Source organism: Ascaphus truei, unplaced genomic scaffold, assembly GCF_040206685.1.
Source record: "Ascaphus truei isolate aAscTru1 unplaced genomic scaffold, aAscTru1.hap1 HAP1_SCAFFOLD_389, whole genome shotgun sequence".
In the NCBI taxonomy this organism is placed as follows: domain Eukaryota; kingdom Metazoa; phylum Chordata; class Amphibia; order Anura; family Ascaphidae; genus Ascaphus; species Ascaphus truei.
This window is the reverse complement of record NW_027456719.1, coordinates 250,492-276,704: the sequence shown is the minus strand read 5'-3', so window position 1 is coordinate 276,704 and position 26,213 is coordinate 250,492. Positions and strand designations below refer to the sequence as shown.

The 26,213-nt window shown below is 43.4% G+C and overlaps 1 long non-coding RNA gene across 1 annotated transcript; it reads left to right on the top strand.

Moving 5' to 3' along the window:
* The first annotated feature begins 7,505 nt into the window (after positions 1–7,505).
* On the top strand, positions 7,506–25,824 carry LOC142483900 (uncharacterized). Its single transcript, XR_012797491.1, has 10 exons — positions 7,506–7,591; positions 8,824–8,934; positions 11,333–11,454; positions 12,473–12,586; positions 13,438–13,541; positions 17,167–17,284; positions 18,273–18,370; positions 19,933–20,043; positions 23,356–23,465; positions 24,837–25,824. It is a non-coding gene; the product is annotated as an uncharacterized LOC142483900 (long non-coding RNA).
* The last annotated feature ends 389 nt before the right edge of the window (positions 25,825–26,213 follow it).

Below are 26,213 nucleotides of genomic sequence, written 5' to 3'. Positions count from 1 at the left end.
TCTGTTCCCTCCTTGTAAAGTGCTGAACTATCTCACCTGGGTCAGTGCTATAGCTGATCACAGTGCCCGATCAGGATGTCACTGTGACAGGCAGCAGTGCAGATTGACCGGTCAATCAATGCAGTGCCGCAACATATGCACTAAATGAGATTTCCGTGCCCCCAGTCAGGTTACTCCCTGGGCAGTGACCCTGCTCACACCCTCCCCTAGTTCCACCTCTGATCACAATTATCTCTCTTGGAGAGTGTAGCAAATTGGAGTTGGGGGAATCTCACCTCTGCCATGCATGGTCACAATCTGGGCACAGGACCCAAATAGTGGGCAATGTGGCACTTCTTACAGTAGAGAATAAGTAACTTTATTCTTTACTTGTGTATTAAGGACCTTATTTGCATTAAATTCAGTCCACATGGGACCAAGACTTTCTGGCTTACTGAACAAAGTGGAATTGTTTCGTAGAGGGTGGAGAATTGTATTTTATCTGAAATTACCCCCTCTGCACAAAATACAAACAATTATACCCATACAAGTACCTTGTGGAAGTTGTTGCCCTCTATCTTCCTGTGGTCTCTCCCTGTTTCTCACCGTGCCTCCTCCCATTTCCTTGCACCTCTGCGTCTCCGCATATATCCCTATACTCAGAGCCGGCTCCGGTCAGTGACATGGGATGCCCAAATATGAGCATACCCATATATGGGCATCCATGCCACTGACCGGAGCCCGCTCTGTTGCGGATATGGAGAGAGACTGGGAGATTTACATCCCCTTATAATTCATATGGTGCATAGTACCGGCACGTATTGTTTTACCGGTACTGTGTACCTTCCTACTTTCACACTGGTACAGTATATGCTGCAGTGGGACTGAGAGGGATATATTGGTAACAAATAGTTATTGTTGGGGGAATTCAATCCATTTTGAAAATAGTAATGAAATGTTTTTTACTTTTCTTTTTTTTCAGTAATGAAGAATGAAACATTTCTGTTAAAATTGAATTGGAGGTGAACTGGATTCATCATCAACTCTGCACCAGTGTGAATTGATGTTCTTTAATGTTCTGATAAGGTACATGCAACATCTCTTCCTCAACCCCTGCACCACTCTCTGCCTCTTGCCTCTCTCTCTCCACCTCCCTGCTAAGCGTATTAACCCATCTAATGTAATCCACATTCCATGTCTCACTTTACTCTTCACTTCTCACGTGCCCTCTGGAATGACTGCTCTCTGACTAACAAGGTCTATTTGTACATGACCTCTTCTGCTCTCATCCACCACCTCTCATTCCCCTCACCCCTGTCCTACTCGATACCTCAGCTTAATTGAACTCTCTCCTCTGACATCTACCCTTATCTCTAACCTCTCCTCACTTTCTGCTTAAACTAACTATCTTGTTAACTTTTACAATGCTATCATCTCCTCCTCCTCCCTCCTCCCTCCTCCTCCTCCCTCCTCCATCATATATATGCCCCTTCTAGGCTCTGACACACTCATCCCTCTAAGGCCATGATTATCATGGGCACATGCTTGGTCATCCACAGTGTGTGCGAGCGATGCAGAGCCGCCTCGGACCTCAGTGCAGGGATTGCTGCATACCCCCAGCATCTGTCACCCACAAACAATACACACACTAATACTCCCCACAATACACACTATAATACCTCCTCAATACTAATCTCCCCAATAATATTATAGCTCCAAACACAATATACACAACACCCTTACACAAGATACACAATCTAGTACTCTCCTCTGCACCTCTACACACAATATAATACTCCCACACACACAATATACACACTACCCTCCTACCCCCATAAAATACAACCAATAATACACACACACTTTGTGGATGTTGGGACCAGCTCCCGGCATGCACCAGTGAAAGAGAGAGGCCCGCAGAAGCTCGGAAGAACTCCCCCCATCCGTGCCTTCCTCCGTTTCACATCTTCTCCCTGTCTCTCTCCCTCCCTTTCCTTGCATCTCCCTGCGTCTTTACGTATACCCAGTCAGTGACGGCTCTGGTCACGTGATGCCTTAATATGGGCTTATCCATATATGTTCATCCACGTCACTAATGTGATGCCCGCACTGTTGCGGAGCTGGTACTTACGACGGGCACTTATTGTTTTATCAGTACTGCGTACCTGACTCTACCGGCCTACTTTCAACACTAGTACAATATGTGCTTCACTACGAGTGAGTGGGGAATATTGGCATCACACAGTCACTGTTGAATATGCCATTCAATCCATTTTGAAAATAGTAATGCAATGTGGTTTTGTTTTGTTTGCTTTTTGCAGTAATGAAGAATGGAAAAGTTATATTAAAATTAAATTGGAGGGGGACTAGATTCAGCATTTCATCATGAACTCTGCACTTGTGAGAATTTAACTTCTTGAATACCCTGACAGGTACACGCAACATTAAGACTATAATCTGCTGTGCAAGCTTTCGTGCTATACCTCCCCCTCAGGTTTTGATTTATACATTTGCTCCCTCAATTCATGTCCTCTAATATTTGAAAGCTCTCTCCTAGCATTTTCTCTTTACCACGGAACGTCATCCCAATGTAACCTCTCTCTTGTTCTTTCTGCTTGCTGTTTCCTCACTCCTCTGTTAAACTTTTCTAATTTCTCTAACTTCCACACTCCTGCTTTTATCCACATGTTCTCCTCTTTCCTTCCCCTACCTTTGCATGTGTCTACACACTGCACCATTTGTACAGACCTCTATTGCAGCTATTTCTGCACTGCTCAATGAAAAGCACTCTTTAATATCCTATTCTCTGTGCCCCCTCTCTCTGCGCCCCCTCTTTTGGCGCCTCCTCTCTCTGCGCCCCCTCTCTCTGCGCCTATCTGTCTCATTCTCTCTACGTCCCTCTCTCTCTACATAGAGCTATCTCTGTCTCTCTCTACACCTATCTCTGTGTCTCCTTCTATGTTTGCTGATGTGTGGGATATCTCTTATAATCTTGAACCTGCTCATATACACATCGGGCCTCCCTGCCTCTGCCTCCCTGCTAAGAGTGTTAACCTATCTAATGTAATCCACATTCCTTTCCTTACTTTTCTCTTCCCTTCTCCTATGCCATCTGGAATGTCCGTTCTCTGACTAACAAGGCTCTAGTTGTACATGACCTCTTCTGCTCTCATCATTCACAATCAGTCATTCCCCTCACCCCATCTTACCTGTCCCACTGATTTGCCTCTGCTTAATTAAACTCTCCTCTGACATCTACTCTAACCTCTCTGCTCTCTCTCTCTTTCCGCTTAAACTAACAATCTTATTAACTCTTACAATGCTATCCTCCTATCTATATGCCCCCTCTAGGCTCTGACACACTTGTCCCTCTAGCCCACACCCTTGGCTAAATTCCCAAACATGTTCATCACACTTCCACTCGCTGTTCTTAATGCCTATGAAGGAAATCACACAATTGATATTTGATTTTTCTACAGTAAAAATGTCTCCAGTCCTGTATAAAGCTGCTCTCTGGGGCCAAACCACACTACTTTTTTTTCACATTCATCAACACTCAAATTTAATTTACGCTGCCTTTTTTTCCCTGTATTTGACTCCCTCCACTAACCTTCTCCTCACACTTGCCATCCTTCCTTCACTTCTCCTCAAGCATTTGACTACTTCAGAGGCAAGGTGGATGCCACCCACAAGGAGATTCCTTCTGTCCCTTCCCCCTTCTCTCCTTCTACCTAATTCTCCTTCTGCATTTGACTCCTTTTCTTCTCTTACAGAGCTGGAAGCTAATCATCTTCTCTTCTCCCTCTACCACATGCCCTCTAGATCGTATCCCCTCACACCTTACTGCATCTCTTAGTCCCCACTCTCACCCACATCTTCAATTCCTCCCTATTCTCTGGCTCTTTACCCTCTTACTTTAAGCCTGTAGTGGTCACCCTTTTCTCAGAAACAACCTACACCCTATGTGCCTTACTAACTACCGCCCTGTATCCCTCCTGCTGTTTGTCTCCTAATTGCTAGAATGTCAACATTCTTAAATCACATTCCCTCCTGGATCCTTTACAACCTGCCTTTCGTACAGCTCGTTCTACAGACTGTGCTTAAAGCAAATTCCCAAGGTCACTTTTCCCTACTAATCCTACTTGATCTATCTGCTGCGTTTGATGCTCTCAATCACTCTCCTCCTTCATATTCTAAACTCTCTCTTGGTATCCGTAACACAGTTCTATCCTGGTTTTCATCATAACTTTCCTGTCACACATTCTCCATCTCTGTTGCTAACATGTCTTCGTCTTCTATTGATCTGTCTGTGGGTATACATCAGGGCTCTGTTCTGAGATCTCTCTTTCTCTCTACATACTATCATTTGGTGACCTCATCAACTCTTTGTGGCAATCCTATAAATAACAAATACAAATATCAGGTCATGGGAATAAGTGATTTGGACATAAAAGTAACATTTCGGAAGTGTGGACAACTAATACATCTTGTAGATTGCCTTTACAGTGTGATGTCATTGATTCAGTAGATTGTGTGCAGACCAGGACTGCAGTACAGTGTCACTCACATGGATGACTTGCGTGGTAGAAGCTCAAGAACAAGGATGTCAAACTCCAGTCCTCGAGGGCAGCAAACAGGCCAGGTTTTCAGGATATCCCTACTGAAAACCTGGCCTGTTTGGGACCCTCGAGGACTGGAGTTTGACATGCATGCTCTAGAAGGAGCACAGCTGTGGGTGGGAGGTGGATTTGCTTTGCATCAAATGGTTTGGAGCAAGGTTTATTGTATGTATTATCATAATAACAATGCAATGCTTAACTTTTATTTCAGGAGGGATGACTGCAGAACAGAAGTGAATATTGAAGCCATGTGTTCCTTTTCTTGCAAAAGAGAAAATTTGAAGGACAGTTGAAGAGAAGGAAAATTACTACACAGAGACAGATAAGCAATGTGTATATTTCTCATTTACCATTTAGTATTTGTCGTTTTATTGACTCCACACAATCCGGCTGCTACGGGTTTCACATTGAATATTTTCATCTCTACTCTACCCCTTCCTGTGATCTGAACCATGCAAGTTTTCGTTGATTCAATACATCATGAGTAGAGGGTGGCTACAGTATGAAGTAAAGACCCAAGGACCACATCTACTACCATTCATAACAAGAACATGTGCAGTAGCGCACAGCTGCAGTTCTATGTGATTGTTATGAAAGGTTGAGGTGGTTCAATTCTATGAATCTGGAGTGGGATGGATCCTGTTTGCATCATATGGTTTCATCTAGGCCAGTAGATTATATAACTTTCAGTACAGGTTACACATGGCATCAGTATTAGTGATTTAAAGAGGAGGAAAGCTTCAATGTGGAGAACAAAGCCAAGTAATGTTGAAGTTACTCCTTTTACCATTTACTTGGTCAGTCTGTACTGTCTACTCCCCACACAGCTGCTAAGGATCTTCCATTTTAAATACTTTCACCTCCTATTCTGCACTGCTTTGCTGCCCATTATTCAGAGATGCGTTCCAGTCATGTTTACCACTCTGAATCTCTCTGCAGTCATTGGTTCAGCACATCATGGGTAGAGCATGGCTACAGATACAGCAAGCTATTATTATTTTACCGGCTGATCATCCATAATATTGCATTAAAACATAGAATATCACTTAATTTCCAAAAGATTCAGTGATGCTGATAATGCAGAATCTCACAACATTTCCCATCATAATGCCATAATGCACCAGTGGGAGAAATAATCCTTGCTATATCTGTACATTGTGTGACGTATTACCTCCATGACCATTGAGAGCAAGTACATCTTCTGTATAGAGCGGCTGTGTTATGATGCAGGTATTGATCATCATTGACATAATAACAAGAATCTTATGCAAAGGGAAATTGTCCGCAGCGAAGTGAGATTTCAGCCCCCACACGTCTAATATTAATGCAATGTCTTACTTTTGTTGCAGTGAACACTGAAGAGACGGATCTACTACAACACTGTACAGGATGAGCATACGCTACAAGCAGCAAAATGATCTTGCAGTTGACAGTATGTTGTTCTGGTAATGTGCACAATTATTATTTATGGGCTACACACCACAGTGCTGGACATATTCTGTTAACTTCAACTCTACTCCTAACATGGAGATGTCTTCCTGGTGTTACTGATTCAGTACATCATATGCACAGTGTGGTTATGATATGATGGATTGATTTAATGAACCCACCAACCAATGATGACATCTGCATCATCTTCTGTAAAGTGCAGCTACAGCATGATATTATCAGCATTTGGTGCGGTATAATCAGAGGTATCTATGTGCTTTTGTGCCTGTTTTAAGTCCTCCAGCTTAACGCCCCTACACCTCCCACTACACAGGCATACTTACTTATGCATACACTGACATCTGGCATACCTACACACACCCCAGGGCCACTTCCTTCCCCTGATGTCAGGGAGAGGATGGGCATGCAGAGTGCAGTAAGTCTCCACGTTACTCTGGCCAACAGTCTTGGCCTACCTCCAGCATCTGTCACCCACAACATCTGTTCCCTCCTTGTAAAGTGCTGAACTATCTCACCTGGGTCAGTGCTATAGCTGATCACAGTGCCCGATCAGGATGTCACTGTGACAGGCAGCAGTGCAGATTGACCGGTCAATCAATGCAGTGCCGCAACATATGCACTAAATGAGATTTCCGTGCCCCCAGTCAGGTTACTCCCTGGGCAGTGACCCTGCTCACACCCTCCCCTAGTTCCACCTCTGATCACAATTATCTCTCTTGGAGAGTGTAGCAAATTGGAGTTGGGGGAATCTCACCTCTGCCATGCATGGTCACAATCTGGGCACAGGACCCAAATAGTGGGCAATGTGGCACTTCTTACAGTAGAGAATAAGTAACTTTATTCTTTACTTGTGTATTAAGGACCTTATTTGCATTAAATTCAGTCCACATGGGACCAAGACTTTCTGGCTTACTGAACAAAGTGGAATTGTTTCGTAGAGGGTGGAGAATTGTATTTTATCTGAAATTACCCCCTCTGCACAAAATACAAACAATTATACCCATACAAGTACCTTGTGGAAGTTGTTGCCCTCTATCTTCCTGTGGTCTCTCCCTGTTTCTCACCGTGCCTCCTCCCATTTCCTTGCACCTCTGCGTCTCCGCATATATCCCTATACTCAGAGCCGGCTCCGGTCAGTGACATGGGATGCCCAAATATGAGCATACCCATATATGGGCATCCATGCCACTGACCGGAGCCCGCTCTGTTGCGGATATGGAGAGAGACTGGGAGATTTACATCCCCTTATAATTCATATGGTGCATAGTACCGGCACGTATTGTTTTACCGGTACTGTGTACCTTCCTACTTTCACACTGGTACAGTATATGCTGCAGTGGGACTGAGAGGGATATATTGGTAACACATAGTCATTGTTGGGGGAATTCAATCCATTTTGAAAATAGTAATGAAATGTTTTTTACTTTTCTTTTTTTTCAGTAATGAAGAATGAAACATTTCTGTTAAAATTGAATTGGAGGTGAACTGGATTCATCATCAACTCTGCACCAGTGTGAATTGATGTTCTTTAATGTTCTGATAAGGTACATGCAACATCTCTTCCTCAACCCCTGCACCACTCTCTGCCTCTTGCCTCTCTCTCTCCACCTCCCTGCTAAGCGTATTAACCCATCTAATGTAATCCACATTCCATGTCTCACTTTACTCTTCACTTCTCACGTGCCCTCTGGAATGACTGCTCTCTGACTAACAAGGTCTATTTGTACATGACCTCTTCTGCTCTCATCCACCACCTCTCATTCCCCTCACCCCTGTCCTACTCGATACCTCAGCTTAATTGAACTCTCTCCTCTGACATCTACCCTTATCTCTAACCTCTCCTCACTTTCTGCTTAAACTAACTATCTTGTTAACTTTTACAATGCTATCATCTCCTCCTCCCTCCTCCTCCTTCCTCCTCCCTCCTCCATTATATATATACCCCTTCTAGGCTCTGACACACTCATCCCTCTAAGGCCATGATTATCATGGGCACATGCTTGGTCGTCCACAGTGCGTGCGAGCGATGCAGAGCCGCCTCGGACCTCAGTGCAGGGATTGCTGCATACCCCCAGCATCTGTCACCCACAAACAATACACACACTAATACTCCCCACAATACACACTATAATACCTCCTCAATACTAATCTCCCCAATAATATTATAGCTCCAAACACAATATACACAACACCCTTACACAAGATACACAATCTAGTACTCTCCTCTGCACCTCTACACACAATATAATACTCCCACACACACAATATACACACTACCCTCCTACCCCCATAAAATACAACCAATAATACACACACACTTTGTGGATGTTGGGACCAGCTCCCGGCATGCACCAGTGAAAGAGAGAGGCCCGCAGAAGCTCGGAAGAACTCCCCCCATCCGTGCCTTCCTCCGTTTCACATCTTCTCCCTGTCTCTCTCCCTCCCTTTCCTTGCATCTCCCTGCGTCTTTACGTATACCCAGTCAGTGACGGCTCTGGTCACGTGATGCCTTAATATGGGCTTATCCATATATGTTCATCCACGTCACTAATGTGATGCCCGCACTGTTGCGGAGCTGGTACTTACGACGGGCACTTATTGTTTTATCAGTACTGCGTACCTGACTCTACCGGCCTACTTTCAACACTAGTACAATATGTGCTTCACTACGAGTGAGTGGGGAATATTGGCATCACACAGTCACTGTTGAATATGCCATTCAATCCATTTTGAAAATAGTAATGCAATGTGGTTTTGTTTTGTTTGCTTTTTGCAGTAATGAAGAATGGAAAAGTTATATTAAAATTAAATTGGAGGGGGACTAGATTCAGCATTTCATCATGAACTCTGCACTTGTGAGAATTTAACTTCTTGAATACCCTGACAGGTACACGCAACATTAAGACTATAATCTGCTGTGCAAGCTTTCGTGCTATACCTCCCCCTCAGGTTTTGATTTATACATTTGCTCCCTCAATTCATGTCCTCTAATATTTGAAAGCGCTCTCCTAGCATTTTCTCTTTACCACAGAACGTCATCCCAATGTAACCTCTCTCTTGTTCTTTCTGCTTGCTGTTTCCTCACTCCTCTGTTAAACTTTTCTAATTTCTCTAACTTCCACACTCCTGCTTTTATCCACATGTTCTCCTCTTTTCTTCCCCTACCTTTGCATGTGTCTACACACTGCACCATTTGTACAGACCTCTATTGCAGCTATTTCTGCACTGCTCAATGAAAAGCACTCTTTAATATCCTATTCTCTGGGCCCCCTCTCTCTGCGCCCCCTCTTTTGGCGCCTCCTCTCTCTGCGCCCCCTCTCTCTGCGCCTATCTGTCTCATTCTCTCTACGTCCCTCTCTCTCTACATAGAGCTATCTCTGTCTCTCTCTACACCTATCTCTGTGTCTCCTTCTATGTTTGCTGATGTGTGGGATATCTCTTATAATCTTGAACCTGCTCATATACACATCGGGCCTCCCTGCCTCTGCCTCCCTGCTAAGAGTGTTAACCTATCTAATGTAATCCACATTCCTTTCCTTACTTTTCTCTTCCCTTCTCCTATGCCATCTGGAATGTCCGTTCTCTGACTAACAAGGCTCTAGTTGTACATGACCTCTTCTGCTCTCATCATTCACAATCAGTCATTCCCCTCACCCCATCTTACCTGTCCCACTGATTTGCCTCTGCTTAATTAAACTCTCCTCTGACATCTACTCTAACCTCTCTGCTCTCTCTCTCTTTCCGCTTAAACTAACAATCTTATTAACTCTTACAATGCTATCCTCCTATCTATATGCCCCCTCTAGGCTCTGACACACTTGTCCCTCTAGCCCACACCCTTGGCTAAATTCCCAAACATGTTCATCACACTTCCACTCGCTGTTCTTAATGCCTATGAAGGAAATCACACAATTGATATTTGATTTTTCTACAGTAAAAATGTCTCCAGTCCTGTATAAAGCTGCTCTCTGGGGCCAAACCACACTACTTTTTTTTCACATTCATCAACACTCAAATTTAATTTACGCTGCCTTTTTTTCCCTGTATTTGACTCCCTCCACTAACCTTCTCCTCACACTTGCCATCCTTCCTTCACTTCTCCTCAAGCATTTGACTACTTCAGAGGCAAGGTGGATGCCACCCACAAGGAGATTCCTTCTGTCCCTTCCCCCTTCTCTCCTTCTACCTAATTCTCCTTCTGCATTTGACTCCTTTTCTTCTCTTACAGAGCTGGAAGCTAATCATCTTCTCTTCTCCCTCTACCACATGCCCTCTAGATCGTATCCCCTCACACCTTACTGCATCTCTTAGTCCCCACTCTCACCCACATCTTCAATTCCTCCCTATTCTCTGGCTCTTTACCCTCTTACTTTAAGCCTGTAGTGGTCACCCTTTTCTCAGAAACAACCTACACCCTATGTGCCTTACTAACTACCGCCCTGTATCCCTCCTGCTGTTTGTCTCCTAATTGCTAGAATGTCAACATTCTTAAATCACATTCCCTCCTGGATCCTTTACAACCTGCCTTTCGTACAGCTCGTTCTACAGACTGTGCTTAAAGCAAATTCCCAAGGTCACTTTTCCCTACTAATCCTACTTGATCTATCTGCTGCGTTTGATGCTCTCAATCACTCTCCTCCTTCATATTCTAAACTCTCTCTTGGTATCCGTAACACAGTTCTATCCTGGTTTTCATCATAACTTTCCTGTCACACATTCTCCATCTCTGTTGCTAACATGTCTTCGTCTTCTATTGATCTGTCTGTGGGTATACATCAGGGCTCTGTTCTGAGATCTCTCTTTCTCTCTACATACTATCATTTGGTGACCTCATCAACTCTTTGTGACAATCCTATAAATAACAAATACAAATATCAGGTCATGGGAATAAGTGATTTGGACATAAAAGTAACATTTCGGAAGTGTGGACAACTAATACATCTTGTAGATTGCCTTTACAGTGTGATGTCATTGATTCAGTAGATTGTGTGCAGACCAGGACTGCAGTACAGTGTCACTCACATGGATGACTTGCGTGGTAGAAGCTCAAGAACAAGGATGTCAAACTCCAGTCCTCGAGGGCAGCAAACAGGCCAGGTTTTCAGGATATCCCTACTGAAAACCTGGCCTGTTTGGGACCCTCGAGGACTGGAGTTTGACATGCATGCTCTAGAAGGAGCACAGCTGTGGGTGGGAGGTGGATTTGCTTTGCATCAAATGGTTTGGAGCAAGGTTTATTGTATGTATTATCATAATAACAATGCAATGCTTAACTTTTATTTCAGGAGGGATGACTGCAGAACAGAAGTGAATATTGAAGCCATGTGTTCCTTTTCTTGCAAAAGAGAAAATTTGAAGGACAGTTGAAGAGAAGGAAAATTACTACACAGAGACAGATAAGCAATGTGTATATTTCTCATTTACCATTTAGTATTTGTCGTTTTATTGACTCCACACAATCCGGCTGCTACGGGTTTCACATTGAATATTTTCATCTCTACTCTACCCCTTCCTGTGATCTGAACCATGCAAGTTTTCGTTGATTCAATACATCATGAGTAGAGGGTGGCTACAGTATGAAGTAAAGACCCAAGGACCACATCTACTACCATTCATAACAAGAACATGTGCAGTAGCGCACAGCTGCAGTTCTATGTGATTGTTATGAAAGGTTGAGGTGGTTCAATTCTATGAATCTGGAGTGGGATGGATCCTGTTTGCATCATATGGTTTCATCTAGGCCAGTAGATTATATAACTCTCAGTACAGGTTACACATGGCATCAGTATTAGTGATTTAAAGAGGAGGAAAGCTTCAATGTGGAGAACAAAGCCAAGTAATGTTGAAGTTACTCCTTTTACCATTTACTTGGTCAGTCTGTACTGTCTACTCTCCACACAGCTGCTAAGGATCTTCCATTTTAAATACTTTCACCTCCTATTCTGCACTGCTTTGCTGCCCATTATTCAGAGATGCGTTCCAGTCATGTTTAGCACTCTGAATCTCTCTGCAGTCATTGGTTCAGCACATCATGGGTAGAGCATGGCTACAGATACAGCAAGCTATTATTATTTTACCGGCTGATCACCCATAATATTGCATTAAAACATAGAATATCACTTAATTTCCAAAAGATTCAGTGATGCTGATAATGCAGAATCTCACAACATTTCCCATCATAATGCCATAATGCACAAGTGGGAGAAATAATCCTTGCTATATCTGTACATTGTGTGACGTATTACCTCAATGACCAATGAGAGCAAGTACATCTTCTGTATAGAGCGGCTGTGTTATGATGCAGTTATTGATCATCATTGACATAATCACAAGAATCTTATGCAAAGGGAAATTGTCCGCAGCGAAGTGAGATTTCAGCCCCCAAACGTCTGTAATATTAATGCAATGTCTTACTTTTGTTGCAGTGAACACTGAAGAGACGGATCTACTACAACACTGTACAGGATGAGCATACGCTACAGCTGATCACAGTGCCCGATCAGGATGTCACTGTGACAGGCAGCAGTGCAGATTGACCGGTCAATCAATGCAGTGCCGCAACATATGCACTAAATGAGATTTCCGTGCCCCCAGTCAGGTTACTCCCTGGGCAGTGACCCTGCTCACACCCTCCCCTAGTTCCACCTCTGATCACAATTATCTCTCTTGGAGAGTGTAGCAAATTGGAGTTGGGGGAATCTCACCTCTGCCATGCATGGTCACAATCTGGGCACAGGACCCAAATAGTGGGCAATGTGGCACTTCTTACAGTAGAGAATAAGTAACTTTATTCTTTACTTGTGTATTAAGGACCTTATTTGCATTAAATTCAGTCCACATGGGACCAAGACTTTCTGGCTTACTGAACAAAGTGGAATTGTTTCGTAGAGGGTGGAGAATTGTATTTTATCTGAAATTACCCCCTCTGCACAAAATACAAACAATTATACCCATACAAGTACCTTGTGGAAGTTGTTGCCCTCTATCTTCCTGTGGTCTCTCCCTGTTTCTCACCGTGCCTCCTCCCATTTCCTTGCACCTCTGCGTCTCCGCATATATCCCTATACTCAGAGCCGGCTCCGGTCAGTGACATGGGATGCCCAAATATGAGCATACCCATATATGGGCATCCATGCCACTGACCGGAGCCCGCTCTGTTGCGGATATGGAGAGAGACTGGGAGATTTACATCCCCTTATAATTCATATGGTGCATAGTACCGGCACGTATTGTTTTACCGGTACTGTGTACCTTCCTACTTTCACACTGGTACAGTATATGCTGCAGTGGGACTGAGAGGGATATATTGGTAACACATAGTTATTGTTGGGGGAATTCAATCCATTTTGAAAATAGTAATGAAATGTTTTTTACTTTTCTTTTTTTTCAGTAATGAAGAATGAAACATTTCTGTTAAAATTGAATTGGAGGTGAACTGGATTCATCATCAACTCTGCACCAGTGTGAATTGATGTTCTTTAATGTTCTGATAAGGTACATGCAACATCTCTTCCTCAACCCCTGCACCACTCTCTGCCTCTTGCCTCTCTCTCTCCACCTCCCTGCTAAGCGTATTAACCCATCTAATGTAATCCACATTCCATGTCTCACTTTACTCTTCACTTCTCACGTGCCCTCTGGAATGACTGCTCTCTGACTAACATGGTCTATTTGTACATGACCTCTTCTGCTCTCATCATCCACCACTTCTCATTCCCCTCACCCCTGTCCTACTCGATACCTCAGCTTAATTGAACTCTCTCCTCTGACATCTACCCTTATCTCTAACCTCTCCTCACTTTCTGCTTAAACTAACTATCTTGTTAACTCTTACAATGCTATCATCTCCTCCTCCCTCCTCCTCCATCATCTATATGCCCCTTCTAGGCTCTGACACACTCATCCCTCTAAGGCCGTGATTATCATGGGCACACGCTTGGTCGTCCACAGTGCGTGCGAGCGATGCAGGGCCTCCCCGTCGCCTCGGACCTCAGTGCGGGGATTGCTGGAGCGACAGGCATGCGCTAACTTTGCCTTCTGTTGCGTGCTTACTATAGACGCAGCCTAACCCATGCATTGGTTTAATTCACAAGCACGCTCTCATCACACTTCATCACATCACACTGCTGCTCTTAACACCTATGGAGGAAATCTCACAGTCTGATTTTCTACACTAAACCTTTGTCCTGTTCTGTAAAACTCTGCTCCTTTTTTTAAGGTCAAACACTACTTTTTCCTCACTCATCAACACTCCAATTTCATTCACACTGTCTTCTATGTATTTGAGTCCCACCACTGACTTTCTCCTCCCACTTAACATCCATCCTTTATTTCTCCTCAAGCCTTTGCTCACTTGAGGCAAGGTGGATGCCATCCACAAGTAGATTCGTTCTCTCCCTTCCCCCTCTCTCTTTTTCTATCTAGATCTCATTGCACTCTTGACTCCTTTTCTCCTGTCACAAAGCTGGAACCTGATCTTCTCTTCTCCCTCTACCACATGCCCTCTCAATCCTATATTCTCACTCTCACCCACATCTTCAATTCCTCCATATCCTTTGGCTCTTTCAACTCTTCCTTTTAAGCATGCAGTGGTCACCCCTATTCTCAAAAATAACCTTGACCTTGTGTGAATTTCTAACTATCGCCCTGTATCCGTCCTACCATTTGCCTCCTAATTGCTAGAACGTCTTGTGATCTCCCGTTTGATCAACATTCTTAAATCACATGCTCCTCTGGGCCCTTCACAATCTGCCTTTCCCAATGTAACCAATTATGTACATAAAGAAAATTCCTAAGGTCCATTTTACTTACTAATCCTGCTTGATCTCTCTTCTGCTTTTGATACTGTCAATCACTCTTCTCATTCATATTCTAAACTCTTTCTTCGTATCCGCAGCAAACTTATATCCTGGTTTTCATCATACTTCTCCATCACACATTCTCCATCTCTGTTGCTAACGTGTCTTTGTCTCCTGTTGTTTTGTCTGTTGGTATACCTCAGGACTCTGTTCTGGGACCTCTCTCACTACATACTATCACTAGTTGACCTTATCAACTATTTTGGCCCTTGATATCATCTCTATGCAGATGATACACACACCTATCCACCCTACCGTCACTCCTGCAATTTAGTTCCTAGTTTCGGGTCGCCTCCTGGCTATATCCTCCATGGATGACACTCTTCTGCCTTAAACCTAATGTCTAAAACTGAGCTCCTCATATTTCCCCCTAAATCTGGCCTAATATCACCTTTCTCCATCGCAGTAAACAGTACTACCATCATCCTGTCATGAAAGCACATTGCCTAGGAGTAACATTTGACTCTTCCCTTTCCATCTTCATTCACGACACTGGCTAAAGTTTGTCGATTCTTTCTCTGTAATATTTCCAAGATTTGCCCTTTTCTCTGTCAATCTACTGCTAAAACGCCAATGCATGCCCTTATCGTATGGGTTAACATACTGCTAACAGGGCTCCCTGCTTCACAACTTTCTCATTTGCAATCTATCCAAAACTCTGCTGCTTGAATAATTTCCCTTTCTCCCACAACAGTATCTGCTCATCTCCTCCTCCTCCTTAAATCCCTCTCCTTGCTTCCCATCAAGTTTCAGATCACCTACAAAGTTCTCCTCCTTACCTTTTTGTTAAGGTTCTCTATTAGTGGTGTACCGAGTACCCGGCGTTACCCGACACATTTCCAGCTACCCGGACATTACTCGAAACCGGCCACTGAGAAGTGGACTTGGCCGGGTAATACCCGGCGTCGGGTAATGTCAGGGCAGCTGGAAATAATCTTTTATACTTACCTTTCCTAAGACATCTAGGATCAGCAGCAGCAGTCCTCTGATGTTGGCAGCATCAGAGGTGTCTTCACCTGGCGGGGGGAGCTGCAGGAATCACTTCCACAGCACCGAAGCAGGTAAGCTGTGTCTGTGATCCTGCAGCTCCCCCGCCGGCTGAAGACACCACAGATGCTGCCACCGTCACAGGACTGCTGCTGATCCTAGATGTCACCGCCACCCGGAAGGTAAGTGCCAAACCGTGTACCCGACCGGGTAGAACCTTTCATTTTGGCCGGGTACCCGTTACCCATTTTTTTATAGTTGAGGACCCAGTCCAACACTATTCTCTATTCATCTGCTCCTTCCTACATATCATCTTTGGTCTCGTTATGCCCTTCCTCGTCTCCTAAGCTCTACTAATAACTGTCTCCATTATACTTCTTACACCTCTACTGCGCACTCGCTCTCTTGCCTGAAACCCTTTCCCATCAATTTACCTGTGAAACTCACACACACTCAGTATATGCCAACATACCCTCTTCCACCCACATTTAAGATCAACCTTAAAATTCACAACTTAAATGAAGCATTTCAATAGCTTTTACTCGTTGCTACTGTCACTCATTCAGTCACTAACTATTGTTCCCAAGAAGTGCTTTATACTACAAGTACCCACCATTAAGGACAAGCATTGTCATCTACTGCACTTGTTCCCCCACCTGTTGTCTCTCTGTAAGTCTCCTTACATTTCTCTTAGATTGTAAACTACCCAGGACAGGGATTTACTTTCCTATTGTCTGTTTTTGTTTGTTGAACTTATTGTATAATAATTTCCTGTACTTTTTGGTCTCTCTTGTAAAGCGCTGAGTACACAATGGGTGGTATATAAATAGAGATATATGCAGAGTCTAGAGACAAGGCACACGTGTATAGGTAGCTACAGTTTATCCGGGACCGTATGCATCCTTGAAGTGCCTGTCCCAGTTATTTTCTATTGATTGCAATGTAGGAGTGTCTGTCCTGTCTTATTTTTTTTATTATTATTATTATTATTATTATATATACAAAGATATATACAAAGATTGTTTCCTGTCGTTAGCATGACATTGTGTGACACAGTGTGATGTCATTGATTCAGTAGATTGTGTGCAGACCGGGACTGCAGTACAGTTTCACTGACATGAATAACTTGTGTGGTAGAAGCTCTAGAAGGAGCACAGCTGTGGGAGGGAGGTGGATTTGCTTTGTATCACATGGTTTGGAGCAAGGTTCATTGTATGTATCGTCAATAATAATTATAATAATAATAATGCAATGCTTAACTTTTTTATTTCAAGAGGAAAGACTGCAGAACAGAAGTGAATATTGAAGCCATGTGTTCATTTTCTTGCAAAATAGAAAATTGAAGGACAGTTGAAGAGGAGGAAAATGACTACACAGAGACAGATAAGCAATGTGTATATTTCTCATTTAGTATTTGTCGTTTTATTGACTCCAAAAAATCCGGCTGCTAAGGGTTTCGCATTGGACATATTCACCTCTACTCCACCCCTTCCTGTGACCTGTACCATGCAGATTTTTGTTGATTCAATACATCATGAATAGAGTGTGGCTACAGTATGAAGTACTGACCCAAGGACCACATCTACTACCATTCATAACAAGAACATGTGCAGTAGCGCACTGCTGCAGTTCTATGTTATTGCTATGAAAGGTTGAGGTGGTGCAATCATATGAATCTTGAGTGGGAGGGATCCTGTTTGCATCATTTAATTTGATCTAGGCCAGTAGAGTATATAACTCTCAGTACAGGTTACATATGGCATCAGTATTAGTGATTTAAAGAACAGAAAAACAGGAGTGGAGAACAAAACCAAGTAATGTTGAAGTTACTACTTTTTACTATTTACTTGGTCAGTCTGTACTGTCTACTCCCCACACAGCTGCTAAGGGTTTCCATTTGAGATACATTCACCTTCTACTCTGCACTACTGTGCTACCCTCTATTCAGAGATGAGTTCAAGTCATGTTTACCACTCTAAATCGCTCTGCAGTCATTGATTCAGCACATCATGGGTAGAGCATGGCTATAGATACAGCAAGCTTTATTTTACCCTAATATTGCATTAAAAAATAGAATATCACTCAGTTTCCTACAGATTTACTGATGCTGATAATGCAGAATCTCACCCTCCCATCATAATACACCAGAGGAAGAAATAATCCTTGCTATATATGTACATTGTGTGACATATTGCCTCCATGACCATTGATGGCAAATACATATTCTGTATAGAGCAGCTGTGTTATGATGTAGTTGTTATTGATCATCATTGAGATATAATCACAAGAATCTTATGCAAAGGGAAACTGTCATTAGCATAGTGGGATTTCAGCCCCCAAACTTCTGTAATATTAATGCAATGTCTTACTTTTATTGCAGTGAACACCGAAGAGACGGATCTACTACAACACTGCACAGGACAAGAGTATACACTACAAGCAGCAAAATGATCATGCAGTTGACAATATGTTGTTCTGGTAATGTGCACAATTATTATGTATGGGCTCCACACCACAGTGCTGGACATATTTTGTTAACTTCAACACTACCCCTACCATGGAGATGTCTTCCTGTGATTGGTGTTACTGATTCAGTACATCATATGCACAGTGTGGCTATTATATGATGGATTGATTTAATGAACCCACCAAACACTGATGACATCTGTATCATCTTCTGTAAAGTGCATCTACAGCAGGATATTATCAGCATTTGGGGTGATATAATCAGAGGCATCTATGTGCTTTTGTGCTGGGTAAAGTCCTCCAGCTGAACCGCCCCCCGCCCCCCACCCCCCTACACCTCCTGCCACACAGGCAAACTTACTTACACACACAGCACACTTACTTATGCACACTGACACTTGGCATACCTACACACACACCCCACAGCCACTGGCATGCATGCAGAGTCCTGGGCATGCAGGATGGGCATGCAGAGTACAGAATATCTCCACCTTGCTCTGGCCCGTACTCTTGGCCTACCCCCAGCATCTGTCACCCACAACCTCTGTTCCCTCCCTGTAAATTGCTGCACTAACACACCTTGGTCAGCGCTGCAACCGATCACAGCACCGGATCATGTCACTGTGATAGGAAGCAGTGCTAATTGACCGGTCAATCAATGCCACGTGGCAACATACGCACCAAAAGAGATTTCCATGCCCCCTGACAGGCTACTCCCTGGGCAGTGACCCTGCTCATCTTCCACCTCTGATCACAATATTCTCTCTTGGAGAGTGTAGCAAATTGGAGTTGGGGGAATTTCACCTCTGCAGTGCATGTAGAGTCCTGTATGCAGAGTACAGAAAGTCTCCACCTTAGTCTGGCCCGTACTCTTGGCCTACCCACAGCATCTGTCACCCACAAATAATACATACACTAATACTCCCCACAATACACACTTTAATACCTCCTCAATAATAATCTCCCCAATAATATTATAGTCTTAAACACAATATACACAATACCCCCTAACACAAAATACCCAATCTAACACTCTCCTCTGCACCTCAACATAATATACACACTATAATACCCTACACACAATATAATACTCCCACACACACACACAATATACACACTATCCTCCTACCGCCATAAAACACAACCAATAATACACACACACTTTGTGGATGTTGGGACCAGCTCCTTGCATGCACCAGTGAAAGAGAGAGGCCTGCCATCCGTGCCTCCCTCCGTTTCCCATCTTCTCCCTGTCTCCCTCCCTTTCTTTGCATCTCCCTGCATCTTTGCGTATACCCAGTCAGTGACGGCTCCGGTCACGTGATGCCTTAATATGGGCTTATCCATATATCTGTTGCAGAGATGGAGAGAGACCTGGAGATTTTACATTTCCTTATAATTCATATTGGTACTTAGTACGGGCACTTATTGTTTTATCAGTACTGGGTACCTGACCGTACTGGCCTACGAGTGAGAAGGCAATATTGGCATCACACAGTTACTGTTGAATATGTCATTCAATCCATTTTGAAAATAGTAATGCAATGTGGTTTTGTTTTGTTTGCTTTTTGCAGTAATGAAGAATGAAAAAGTTATATTAAAATTAAATTGGAGGGGAACTGGATTCAGCATTTCTTCATGAACTCTGCACTTGTGAGCATTGACCTTCTTGAGTGCCCTGACAGGTACACGCAACTTTAAGACTATAATCTTCATCAACTGCTGTGCAAGCTTTCGTGCTATACCTCCCCCTCCGGTTTTGATTTATACATTTGCTCTCTCAATTCATGTCCTCTAATATCTGGAGGCTCTCTCCTAGCATTTCTCTCTACCACAGCACGTCATCCCAATGTAACCTCTCTCTTGTTCTTTCTGTTTACTGTTTCCTCACTCCTCTGTAAAACTTTTCTAATTTCTCTAACTTCCACACTCCTGCTTTTATCCACATGTTCTATACACTTTCCTTCCCCTACCTTTGCATGTGTCTACACAAAGCACCATTTGTACAGACCTCTATTGCAGCTATTTCTGCACTGCTCAATGAAATGCACTCCTGCACATCCTATTCTCTTCCACCTTCCCTCATTCTCTACGCCCCCCTCTCAAAGCCCCATCTCTCTATGTCTCCTCTCTCTACGCCTATCTGTCTCATTCTCTTGACGCCCTTCTCTCTCTACATATCCCTATCTCTGTCTCTCTCTACACCTATCTCTGTGTCTCCTTCTATGCTCGCTGATGTTGGGGGATATCTCTTATAATCTTGGACCGGCTCATATACACATCAGGCCTCCCTACTAAGAGTGTTAACCTATCTAATGTAATCCACATTCCTTTCCTTACTTTTCTCTTCCCTTCTCCTGTGCCCTCTGGAATGTCCACTCTTACTAACAAGGCTCTAGTTGTACATAACCTCTTCTGCTCTCATCATTCACAATCAGTCATTCCCCTCACCGCATCTTACCTGTCCCACTGATTTGCCTCTGCTTAATTAAACTCTCCTCTGACATCTACTCTAACCTCTCTTCTCTCTTCTCTCTCTTTCTTTCTGCTTAAACTAACAATCTTATTAACTCTTACAATGCTATCCTCCTATCTATATGCCCCCTATAGGCTCTGACACACTCATCCCTCTAACCCACACCTTTGGCTAAATTCCCAAACACACTCATCACACTTCCACTCGCTGTTCTTAATACCTACGGAGGAAATCTCACACTTTGTTTGATTTTTCTACAGTAAAAATGTCTCCTGTCCTGTATAAAGCTGCGCTCTAGGGCTAAATACACTACTTTTTTCCACACTCATCAACACTCAAATTTAATTTACGCTGTTTTTTTTCTCTGTATTTGACTCCCTCCACTGACCTTCTCCTCCCACTTGCCATCCTTCCTTCACTTCTCCTCAAGCATTTGACTACTTCAGAGGCAAGGTGGATGCCACCCAAAAGGAGATTCCTTCTGTCCCTTCCCCCTTCTCTCCTTCTACCCAAATCTCCTTCTGCACTTGACTCCTTTTCTTCTCTTACAGAGCTGGAAGCTAATCATCTTCTATTCTCCCTCTACCACATGCCCTCTAGATCGTATCCCCTCACACCTTACTGCATCTCTTAGTCCCCACTCTCACCCACATCTTCAATTTCTCCCTATTCTCTGGATTTTTGCCCTCTTACTTTAAGCCTGTAGCGGTCACCCTTTTGTCAGAAACAAACTACACCCTATGTGCCTTACTAACTACCGCTCTGTATCCCTCATGCTGTTTGCCTTCTAATTGCTAGTGTCAACATTCTTAAATCACATGCCCTCCTGGATCCTTTACAACCTGCCTTTCGTACAGCACGTTCTACAGACTGTGCTTAAAGCTAATTCCCAAGGTTTTTCCCTACTAATCCTACTTGATCTATCGGCTGCGTTTGATGCTCTCAATCACTCTCCTCCTTCATATTCTAAACTCGCTCTTGGTATCAGTAACAAAGTTCTATCCTGGTTTTCATCATAACTTTCCTGTCACACATTCTCCATCTCTGTTGCTAACATGTCTTCGTCTTCTATTGATCTGTCTGTGGGTATACATCAGGGCTCTGTTCTGAGATCTCTCTTTCTCTCTACATACTATCATTTGGTGACTTCATCAATGCTTTTGGCCTTAGATATAATCTCTATGCGGATGATACACACACAAATCTATCCACCCCTGTTCTCACTCCTGCAATCCAGTCCCTACTCTTGGGTTGTCTCCTGGCTATATGCTCATGGATGGCACTCCACTGCCTTAAACTTAATGTCTAACACTGGGCTCATATTATCCCCTTTCTCCATCACAGTAAACAGTACTACCATCTATCTTGTCATCAAACATGTTGCATAGGAGTAACATTTGGCTCTTCAATTCCATCTCCATTCACATGCACGGCTATGGGTAAAATGTGTTGCCTCTTTCTCTGTAATATTGCCAAGATCTTCCCTTTCCCCTCTCAACCTACTGCTAAAACTCCAATGTATACTGTTATCCTATAGGTTATTTTAACATACTACTAACAGGCCTCCATGCTTCACAACTTTCTCCTATGCAAAACTCTGCTGCTTAAATTATCTCACTTTCTCCCACAACAGTCTCTGCTCATCTCCTTAAATCCCTGTCCTGGCATCCCATCAAGTTTTTGTATCACCTTCAAAGTTCTCCTCCTTACCTTTTTGTTAAGGCTCTCCATTAATCTGCTCCTTCTTGCATATCATCTTTGATCTCTCGTTATGCCCTTGCTTGTCTCTTGCACTATAACCATAACTGTCTCCTGTAAACTTCTTTCACCTCTACTGTTCTCTCACTTGCCTGAAACCATTTTCCATCACTGCACCGTACATGTGAAACTTCCTCACACTCAGTATATGCCAACATAACCTCTTCCACCCACATGTAAGACCAATCTTAAAATTCACGACTTAAATTAAGCATTTAAAAAACTTTGACTCGTGGCTACTGTCCCACACCCACAGTCACTGCTAACAACTATTGTTCCCAAGATGTGCTTTCTACTAATTGTACCCACCATTAAGGACAAGCATTGTCATCTACTGCACTTCTTCCCCCAACTGCTGCCTCTCTTTAAGTCTTCTAACATTTCTATTAGATTGTAAAGTTCCCAGGGCAAGGATTTACTTTCCTATAATCTGTTTTTATTTGTCGCACTTATTTTTTAATTATTTTTCCCCTCTCCCCTAATGATATACATATAGGTTTTCCTGTCATTTGCATGACAGAGTTATTATGGTTAACTATTGCATCATGTAGACTGCCTTTTCAGTGTGATGTAATTGATTCAGTACTTTGTGTGCAGACTGTGACTGCAGTACAGTGTCACGAACATTAATGACTTGTGTGGTAGAAGCTCTAGAAGGAACACAGCTATGGGAGGGAGGTGGATTTACTTTGGATCACATGGTTTGGCGCAAGGTTCATTGTATATATGATCATAACCATGCAATGCTTAACTTTTATTTCAGGAGGGAAGAACAGTGAATATTGAAGCCATGTGTTTCTTTTCTGTCAGAAGAGAAATTTTGAAAGACAGTTGAAGAGGAGGAAAATGACTACACAGAGACAGATAAGCAATGTGTATATTTCTCATTTAGTATTTGTCGTTTTGTTGACTCCACACAATCCAGCTGCTAAGGGTTTCGCATTGGACATATTCCCCTCTACTCTACCCTTCCTGTGATCTGTACCATGCAGGTTTTTGTTGATTCAATACATCATGAGTAGAGTGTGGCTGCTGTATGAAGTATTGACCCAAGGACCACATCTACTACCATTCATAACAAGAACATGTGCAGTAGCGCACTGCTGTAGTTCTATGTGTTTTATTAAAGGTTGAAGTGGTGCAATCATATGAATCTGGAGTGGGATGAATCCTGTTTGCATCATATGGTTTCATCTAGGCCAGTAGAGTATATCTCTCAGTACAGGTTACACATGGCATCAGTAGTAGTGATTTAAAGAACAGAAAAAACAAGAGAAACTTCAATGTTGATAACAAAGCCAAGTAATGTTGAAGATACTCCTTTAACTATTTATTTGATCAGTCTGTACTGTCTACTCCCCACACAGCTACTAAGTCTTCCATTTGAGATACATTCACCTCCTACTCTGCACTGCTGTTCTGTCCTCTATTCAGAGATGAGTTCCAGTCATGTTTACCACTCTGAATCACTCTGCAGTCATTGATTCAGCACATCATGGGTAGAGCATGGCTACAGATACAGTAAGCTTTATTTTACCGGCTGATCATCCATAATATTGCATTAAAACATAGAATATTACTCAGTTTCCAAAAGATTCAGTGATGCTAATAATGCAGAATCTTACAACACATCCCATCATAATGCACCAGAGGAAGAAATAATCCTTGCTACACTACCGACACGTTTTATTGAAGCACGGCTAGCACCGCAAGCCGGGGGATGCCCCGGCGTGCTAGCCGCACTCCCTCAGCGTGCCGCGCATCACCGATGCACGTTCACGCGTCATCGGGTGCCTGCGCCCCCTGCACGCGCGTCCAGGGCTCCCCGAGGGAGCACTGGTGTCCCGCGATGTGGGGGACAGCGGCAGGGGGTTCCGGGGGACCCGACGGACCCGGCAGCGGAAGGGAGAAAGCCCCGATCGGAGGGCGCTCCTCCGCTGCTTCGGCGTGCGCCCGGCACCCTCCGGCGCGCGCCAGGTTACTGCTGCGGCCAAGAACGGGCAAATGCTCGAATAAACTCGGCCGCAGCAGTATATCTGTACATTGTGTGACGTTTGGCCTCCATGACCATTGATAGCAAATACATATTTTGTATTGAGCGGCTGTGTTATGATGTAGTTGTTATTGATCATCATTGAGATATAATCACAAGAATCTTATGCAAAGGGAAAATGTCTGCAGCATAGTGGGATTTCAGCTCCCAAACTTCTGTAATATTAATGCAATGTCTTACTTTTATTGCAGTGAACACTGAAGAGACGGATCTACGACAACACTGCACAGGACAAGAGCAAACACTACAAGCAGCAAAATGATCTTGCAGTTGCAAGTATGTTCTGTAATGTGCACAATTATTATTTATGGGCTACACACCACAGTGCTGGACATATTCTGTTAACTTCTACCCCTACCATGGAGATGTCTTCCTGTGATTGATTCAGTACATCATATGCACAGTGTGGCTATGATATGATGGATGGATTTAATGAACCCACCACCCACTGACATCTGCATCATCTTCTGTAAAGTGCAGCAGGATATTATCAGCATTTGGGGTGGTATAATCTGGGGCATCTATGTGCTTTTGTGCCTGGATAAGTTCCTCCAGCTGAACCACCCCCCTATACCTGCCACACAGGCATACTTACAGAGCACACTTACTTATGCACACTGACACTTGGAATACACACACACACAGACACAGACACTGTCATGCATGCAGTGTCCTGTATGCAGAGTACAGAAAGTCTCCACCTTACTCTGGCCCGTACTCATGGCCTATCCCCAGCATCTGTCATCCACAACCTCTGTTCCCTCCCTGTAAAGTGCTGCACTAACACACCTGGGTCAGCGCTGCAGCTGATCACAGTGCCGGATCATGATGTCAATGGGATAGGCAGCAGAGCTGATTGACAAGTCAATCAATGCAGCTCCGTAATATATGCACCAAAAGAGATTTCTGTACCCCCTGTCAGGCTACTCCCTGGGCAGCGACCCTTCTCACCCCTCTCATTCCACCTCTGATCACAATAATCTCTCTTGGAGTGTGTAGCAAATTGGAGTTGGGGGAATCTCACCTCTGTAGTGCATGGTCACAATCTGGGCACTGTACCCAAATATTGGGCAATGTGGCACGTCTTACAGTAGAGAATAGAATAAGTAACTATATTCTTTACTTGTGTATTAAGGAACTTATTTGCAATAAAAATTCAGTCCACCTGGGACCAAGACTTTCTGGTTTTCTGAACAAAGTGGAATTGTTTTCCTATAATTTTATATTCTCTGAAATGTAACATCACAATAAAGTACTCCTATTTTTTTCCTTTGTGCTTTTTTATGGACTATTCCTTTATGTATTTCACTTAATGGGACTAATTACCTTACGATTAGATTTCACTTGTATTTTCTTGGGTTACTCTTTGGAATTTCTCTCTGTGTTCATTTATACTATCTTATTTAGAGCAGTCTTTGCCATTGGACCCCATTTCTTGCCAGAGAGATCTGTAACACAGAGTATTGAAGAGAGTACAGAACAGTGGTGAAGTAGATTTTTATGCTTCTAGGCAGCCTCCCTTCTCACCATGTATTCTGCCCCCGACGGTCTCTTGCACTGCTCCCTCC